This window comes from Larimichthys crocea, chromosome II (genome assembly GCF_000972845.2).
Source record: "Larimichthys crocea isolate SSNF chromosome II, L_crocea_2.0, whole genome shotgun sequence".
Classification (NCBI taxonomy): domain Eukaryota; kingdom Metazoa; phylum Chordata; class Actinopteri; family Sciaenidae; genus Larimichthys; species Larimichthys crocea.
In genome coordinates, this window is record NC_040012.1 from 1,970,084 (window position 1) to 1,978,594 (window position 8,511).

An 8,511-nucleotide genomic window follows, 5' to 3' on the forward strand; every position below is an offset into this window, starting at 1 on the left:
TGGCCATCAATTGCAATCGTTGATTTTTAAAATGATATTGTTGTTATGCCTGGTCTAAATTCAGATTTTTCAGTTATCATTACTAGGACTCACAACACTCGAATAAGTCCTACACATATTAAAATTCTTTGCCACAACAGAATATCAATGCACATGTCATGTTCACAGGCAGTACAAAAGTCTTACAAACCATTTCTGCTGATAGTAAAGACATATTTCTTGTGATGACTAGTGAGTCAATTCCAACGGCAGCACTGCCACAGATGAAGAAGCGTAGTGACCTGTGGAAAAAAGAGACTAGTAATGACTGTTTTTAATATACCTCTGCAGCTGGGGAGAGTAAGTGACCAATGGGTCACTTGTAAACTTTGCCAGTCCTTGAATATGTACACGAGTCTTTCTATCTTTTCTACAAACAACCCCAAATCTTCCCACCTACATATCCTTCACGTGTGTTTGGAAAAAGACACGTGAGGAAAGAATTGTTTGCAATCAAAGTCTTTTCTGATCTCAGTTCAAAACAAACAGAAGGCCGTGGTCACCCAGAAAAGGGAGACCGTGGTCAGTCGTTCTTGTGTCACTTGGGAGTCCTGTGTGTTCAAGGCAGATCCAGGGCCAAGATTCATCATGAGATTTTGTACATGTAATGTAATTGAGTGTGTTTAGAAAAAATCTGTATCGGTAGGAGACCAAGGCGTTTCTTATTTTTTTGGTATCAGCTGATCAGTGGATGCAGAAGCCCTCTAACTTTCCACTGATAATGCATACAACAGTTGTCGGGGATCATGCTTAACAGCTTCAGGATTCAATCGGGTCCTGTCAGGGAGGTGAGAGAACTCACCTTGTATAACCCGTCCGGGAGTCGATATCAAACAATATCCCTAATTTACACATAGCGCTCTGCCGAGGCAGATTAACAGGGCAGAGATGTGAGAATAAGAATTCATGCGTTTAGTTTGCTCCCCCTCTGGTGTACAAGTACAAACGCAGAGGAGGCGGGTCACTCTTTCTTTAAGTCGATGGAGGCCAGTGCTCCAAACAAAAATACACCATGGTTACCAGTCCATTTTTGGTGTGTGTGAAAATGTGGAAGCCATAAGCACCAGTGTGACTCCTTTAAATAATACAAAAACATCACTTTCAGTCCCTTTGATTGTCAACAAGCAGCATATAAGGGAAAACAGTTTTAGGATCCCTGCATATTGTATATGAAGGTTTCAACCTGTGGTGTGTTTTTCTGTTCAAGATATCTTATAGCATTATGTACATGAGCATGACCATGCTGGTGTGTGTGCTCCTGGCTGTCATCATTATGTAAACATGCATGTGGCTGTGTGTGTGTTTCACTTCCCTGTTCTGCAGAGCCTTCGGGTGATTTCCCCCGCCCTTCGTCCTGTCCCTGTCAATCAGACGTGCCGTATGCTCGTGCCTGTTCATCCGAAGCGTTCATGGGACAGTCTCTAGACCAGTGTCCAATTTCGCCACACCTATAACAGGCGTTGGGATCTTGAGAGCCTTGTCCTTGCTGACCTCCTCGTCCGCCTCCTCTTCCACCTCCTTTTCTCCCGCGTCCACGGCCTCTGCCTCTGCCCCGTCCTCGACCACGCTGCCCCTGAAAGGTTGCCAATGCAGAATACATAGTGAGGGCTGCCATGTGCAGTTCTTTCTCAGTCTTTTCCTGCTTAGCTTTCTTCTTCTGTTGCTGAGTCAGTTGTGCATGACGTGCATGTCGCTTGAGATCATTGAGTCGACATTCTTCTTTGCACCCCACATATGTGCGGATAACAATATCATGTAACTCAGGGAGCATACCTGCGAGGATGGAATTGCAGAGGTGGCTCTCTCATGCATCAGGCTGTGCACCGATATGCCCTGGCTGCTCCAGCCCACTATGTTCGTTAAAGATGGCAGTCAATCTGGATACATAGTCATCGACCGGTTCTTCTGGTTTTTTGTTTGCAGCTGGCTATTTTAGACATATCAACCTTGGGAGGAAAGGCTGTCCTCAGTGCGTCACCTAGCTCAAGGAGCATATCTCGATACTCCATGTTTTTAGCATGAGCCCAATCTACGTGAACAATTTTCAACTCAGGCCTGGGAATACGTTGGGAGATTTTAAGCAGGTCTCCTGGCCCAAGTTTCTTTGCCAGAATCCTTCGTATTTCAACTCCTGTAGGTCGGAATTCTTGACAGAAATTCAGAAATTGTTCAATAAATTTCATTCCTGAGTTGCGTGGATCTGGCAGGTGTTCTGCCGCCTCTCTTACATCAGCTGCTGTCCATGGCCGATGCACGAGGATAGGACCATCCGGTCCAGCCACCTCGACCATGGGAAAGGTCAAAGCAGTCGGTGTGTCAGTCTTAGAGGCTTGTTGTCTGGTCTGCATGGTGTGTGTTGATGACTTGAATGCTGGTGGTGCAGAAGGTGGCGGTGATGCAGGCAGCACGACATCTCCATATTCTTCCTTCTCTTCTTCTTTCACATGTTGATCTGGCTCGTCGTATCATCCCATTGCTCCGGACACGGCAGGTTTTCGTTGAAAGGGACAGGAGTCTAGATCTGGGTTCACCTTCAGGGCCTGCAGTTCTGTAACAGGATACACAGAAGTGGGTGCAGTAAGAGGTGAAAGAACATATGGTGGTGGACCTTGTGTTTTCTTCATTTTCTGTTTTTCACTATTCTTTCTCTCTGGTAATTCCTGCAATCTCTCTCGTCTGTCAACTTCTTCTTTCCAGTTACTCAAACACTTCCTATGTTTTTCTATTTCTTCCAAATCCTTCACGTTTATGCTCTTTCCCTTTTTCATTTCTGACTCCTTGTAGTCTAATTCTCTTTCTAACTGTCTTATCTCTTTCATGCTCAGGGATCCCCCTTTAGGGAACCCAAACTCATTTGTCCATACATTAGGACAATCAATACATTCAGAACCATATTTTGAGGTCATAATGGTGACGATGGGGCCTCCTGGAGGAGTCAGCGACTTAGACTTCCCTATTCCCATTCTCCAATAATGGGTGAGAGCTCTCTTTTATTCTCACAGGCGTCCCCGGAGAAGGGTGATTCGTTTTTAAGTCTCATTCACTCCAGAAAGACTTGTACCCCAAGTACAGAGATTGGACTCTTGCCAATCCCAGATTGGCCTTTAACCAATCTTGATCTAAGGTTGGCCTCTAACCAACCCGATCCAAGGTTGGCCTTTAACCAACCCGTCTAGTCGCCACTCGTCAGGTTTTTTTTGTGTTTGTTGAATCCCAACGCCGGCGATCACGGACAAAATGATCAGTCCTCCCGTCTCTTAACTGTTGATCAAGGTTGGAGGCCGGATTTCTTTTCCAATCCGGGGAAGCCACTCCACTGGTCACTGTCTGGACGACCGGACGGGGATCCAGTTTATGATGCGAAGTTTGTCGCGGAAATTCGATAAAGACTGAGAACACGATCATAAATGAGAACTTTATTCTTGGCCAAGGAGAGACAACAGTACGAGTACAACAGTCGCACAAGTTCTCTCTGCTGATAATACATTCAACTGCTCCTTTTGTAGACATTTCTCCCCCTCCCTCTCCTCTGAGGTCATAAAAGAGAGACTCTAATTGCATTAAGGGGTTACCCTTGTAAATATCTGCTTTACTCCCCTTCTACACCGTGGCTGGTACCAACATTTCCAGGACAGAGAGAAATGTCAAAACGCAAACATATATCAACCCATCAGGAGGCAGTCTCCTAAGTAGGACAAAGTTCATACAAAGTTAAACACAGAAATATAATTGTAAAGTAAAGTAAGCATAAAAAAGTAAAACAAAGGTTAAAAGAATTTTTCCACTACACAGGCCTCCCCATGGACTGTACAGTCCCTGACAAAAGTCTTGTTGCTTGGGTACAAGTTGACCTTATGTGCCCCATGAATGTATTTCTAATCTTTTTTTTTTTTTTTTTTACAAGAAATGGCTAATTTCAATCCCAACAGCTTTTGAAATAATGTTTTGGTACCAAACTGTCACACCGCGGTGAGGTCAAGCTGGGTTTTTGTTATGTCTTGTCATTTCCTGTTTTATTTTGATAGTTAACTCTCCTCTCGTTTCAGGTCACTTGCCCTTCCTCATGTGTCACCGGTCTGATTGTCTTCCCCGCCCTGATTGTTTCCACCTGTTCCCCATTACCCTGTGTATATATTGTCTGCGTCTCCCTTTGTCCTGTGCCGAAGTGTTTCGTCTGTCTCAGCGTACACCAAAGCCTTAGTTCATTGCCACAGCCACAGCTTTATTGCTCTAGTGATCTTTTGTTTCTTCCTCGTAAGAGTGATTTTTTGTTGTAATTTCCTAGTCTCAGCCTTAGCCCTTATAGCTCTAGTGTTTCTTTTGTTCTTCCTCGCAACGAGTGAGTTTTTTGTTGTATATACTTAGTCTAGCCCTTTTGGTTTCCAAGTGTTTAGTCTAGTGTTTGTCAGCCTCTAGGAGCGTCCTTAGTTAATGTTTCATAGTCTTTTGTTTTTCCTCGTTGTGAGTTATTTTGGATTTTGTTAATCTTTGATAAACTTAGTTCAGAGTTTTTCCTCCTCGGAGTGATTTTTTGTTTCTCTTAGTTTAGGCATTTTTATAGCCTCACTCTTTCGAAGTTTTGAAGACCGAATAAAAGCTACGCTCAGCCCAAACTCTGCATCTGAGTCCTCATTTGAGTCCCGGCCTGACAGTTACACTTCGGCCCGTATGGACTCAGCAGAGGCTAGCCAGTGAGCGTCTACGCTACGGGCCTCAGGAGCCCGCATGCCCGTCAGGAGGAGCTTCGACGGCGATGGCATCGCATTTCGGTGAGCTCTGTGCCAGGTGTAGAGAGCTGGTGCACCACTACGGCAGACCACCCAGCCACCTGCGGCGCCGGAGTCTCAGCAGCTGCTGTCGCTCCGTCCCAGGGCGCAGGTGTGGTAGGAATCAAGCTGGCGCCCCCGGAGCGTTTTCTGGGGAACCAGGACAGTGCAGGGCTTTTCTCCTTGATTTTTCGATCCATTTTGACAGCTTCCGCAGGCATTCGTCACGACAGGTCGAAGATTGCTTTCATTATTTCCCCACCTGGACAGGGAGAGCAGAGCTTGGGCCCCAGCAGCAGAGTGGGCTCGTGACTCTCCGCTCTTATCCTCCCTCACGGACTTTAAAGTGCCCTCATGAGGGTTTTCGATCCTGTGTCCACAGACAGGGAGGAAAAGGCAGGGAGCGACTGGTCTGACACAGGGCACGGACTCTGTGTGCGACTACGCCATTCGCTTTCGCACCCTGGCGACAAGGAGAGCGGCTTGGAAGACACGGCCCTGTACGGACATGTTCCTGAAGGGGCTGGAGACCCACATCCAGGGGCTGCTGCTGCCCGTGGACCTGCCTGCAGCCTGGACTCCCTTATCTCGCTGGCCATCCGGACTGACACAACTGGGTTCGTGACGCCGGCAAAGCCCGGCACGGCGGGTCGACATCGGGAGAGGTTCCCACGCTTCTCCCCACGGACAGCTAGGCCTGATCGTTTTCGCCGCCTGAGCACGGTTCTTCCCTCATCCGCCGCCAGGGAGGAGGAGCCTATGCAGCTTGGCAGGACGAGGCTGACGCCAGAGGAGCGACGACGCGCGCAAGCAGGAGGGCAGCTGCTATTACTGCGGCAACTTCAACCCCATCCTCACGATGCCTGACCCCAGGCGGCATGTTCGTGGTTGAGGTGGAACGCCTCCAATGAGGGGATCAGAGCGGTCCTCTCCCAGCGGTCTGAACTGCGACGGGAAGATGCATCCCCTGCGCCTTTTGTACGCGTCGACGTCCCGGGCAGTAGACGGAACTATGATTGTCGGCAACTGGGAAACTGTTGGCGGTCAAGCTGGCCTTGAGGGAGTGGAGACACTGGCTTTGAGGGGGCGGAACATACCGTTCATCGTCTGGACCGACCTTAAAAACCGTGGAGTACATTCGCAAGCTAAGAGACTGGAATTTCGACAGGCTAGGTGTGGCCCCTCTTTTTTAACCGCTATAGTTTCCCTTTCTTACAGGCCGGGGTCCCAAAACGGCAAGCCAGATGCCCTGTCACGTCTCTCCGACCCCGAGCCTATTGCAAAGAACCAGAGCCCTCCTTCCACGCGAACGCTGTTGGTTGGAGCGGTGATTTGGCAGATAGAAATGATGGTCAAAGCCAGGCTAACGGTGAGAGCCCGCCACCTAGTGGGTGTCCTGAGAATCGATTTCTTCGTTCCAGTTGAGCTGCGCCACAGGATCCACTGGGCTCCACCTCGCTGTCTTACCCTGTCATCCGGGGGGTTCGCCCGGACCATGTTTGTTATCACTCGGAGGTTCTTGGTGGCTGGTCCATGGAGCGGGCACGTCGGGCATATGTCGAGGCTTGGCTCGGTCTGCGCAGGAATACAGACGGTCTTCGGTCGGCGAATGGGACTTCTCCAACCGCTTCCCATCCCCACCAGACCATGGGAACTCTCCATGGACTTTGTCACGGGGCTCCCGGTCTTCCCAAGGTTAATACCACGGTTCTAACACGGTGGTGGACAGATTTTCTAAAATGACTAGATTCATAGCCTTGCCCAAAACTGCCTACAGCCAAAGAGACAGCTGATATCATGATTAACAATGTCTTTAGAGTCCACGGGTTTCTAGGGACATCGTTTCCGACACGGGGGGCCCCGTTTTATCATGTTTCTGGAGGAGTTTTGTCGCCTTATCGGAGCCACGGTCAGCCTCACGTCGGGCTATCACCCGGGCCAACGGCCAGACCGAGCGCCTCAACCAGCAGCTAGAGACCGGCCTCCGATGTCTGGTCTCCAGAAACCCCTCGAGTGGAGCAAGCACCTGGTCTGGGTGGAATACGCCCACAACTCCCTGCCTACCTCAGCCACGGGTTTTTCGCCCTTCAAATGGTATACGGATATGAGCCCCCTATCTTGCAGACCAGGAGCCTGAAGTGTCGGTGCCCTCTGCCCACGCCATGATCCGCCGATGTCGAGACGGTCTGGGGCAGCCGCCCGGCAGCTCCTCATCCGCCAGGGGGACCGGGTCAAAAAGGCCGCTGACCAGAAAAGACACCCGCTCCGGTCGTACCAGCCAGGCCAGAGGTGTGGCTCTCTGCCAAGAACCTCACCTCAAAGCCTCTCCAAGAAGCTGGCACCGCGCTTCGTGGGTCCATTCCCCATCACCAAGGTTATCGGACCTGCAGCGGTTCGCCTTCGTCTGCCCCAGTCTCTCCGTGTCCACCCGACCTTTCATGTAAGTCAAGTTCAAACCGGTCAAGGAGAGCCCCATGGTTCCGGCCCTCCCCACCTCCCCCTCCCCCCTCAGGTAGTGGACGGGGGGCCGGTCTACAGGTCAAGAAGCTACTGGCCGTGCGCAACCGGGGCCGGGGCCGGCAGTACCGAGGACTGGGAGGGGTACGGTCCGGAGGAGCGACAATGGGTGCCTTCGCGGCACATCCTGGACCATAGCCTGGTTGATGACTTTCATAGGGACCACCCTGACCAGCCTGGGCCGTCAGCTGTGTCGGCCCTGAGGGGGGGTACTGTCACACGCGGTGAGGTCAAGCTGGGTTTTTGTTATGTCTTGTCATTTCCTGTTTATTTGATAGTTAACTCTCCTCTCGTTTCAGGTCACTTGCCCTTCCTCATGTGTCACCGGTCTGATTGTCTTCCCCGCCCTGATTGTTTCCACCTGTTCCCCATTACCCTGTGTATATATTGTCTGCGTCTCCCTTTGTCCTGTGCCGAAGTGTTTCGTCTCCTGTAGCGTTCACCAAAGCCTTAGTTCATTGCCCACAGCCACAGCTTTATTGCTCTAGTGATCTTTTGTTTCTTCCTCGTAAGAGTGATTTTTTGTTGTAATTTCATAGTCTCAGCCTTAGCCTTATAGCTCTAGTGTTCTTTTGTTTTCTTCCTCGCAAGAGTGATTTTTTGTTGTATTATCTTAGTCTAGCCCTTTTGGTTTCCAAGTGTTTAGTCTAGTGTTTTGTCAGCCTCATAGCAGCGTCCTTAGTTAATGTTTTCATAGTCTTTTGTTTTCTCCTCGTTGTGAGTGATTTTGATTTTGTTAATCTTTGATAAACTTAGTTCAGAGTTTTTCCTCCTTGGAGTGATTTTTTGTTTCTCTTAGTTTAGGCCTATTTTTATAGCCTCACTCTTTCGAAGGTTCTTGAAGACCTGAATAAAGCTACGCTCAGCCCAACTCTGCATCTGAGTCCTCATTTGAGTCCCGGCCTGACACAAACAACTGCACTGAAAAGCATTCTAACGTTCACAGCTTGGTAAAGCCCACTGAGTCCATTTTTGCAAAGACAAAAGTCTTGTCGCCTTGTCATATGATGCACCCTATCCTAGATTACAGCCTCACCTGTGATCAATAAGTGATCAGTCAGTTAGTGGGTGTGTATTAAAAGAACCCCAGCACACCAGACCTTCACATCAACTGCAACTTGACCTCTGACAACATGCCTAAGATTCACCCTGAGGCCAAAGCGTTGATTATCAAGAGGCTGAAGACCAG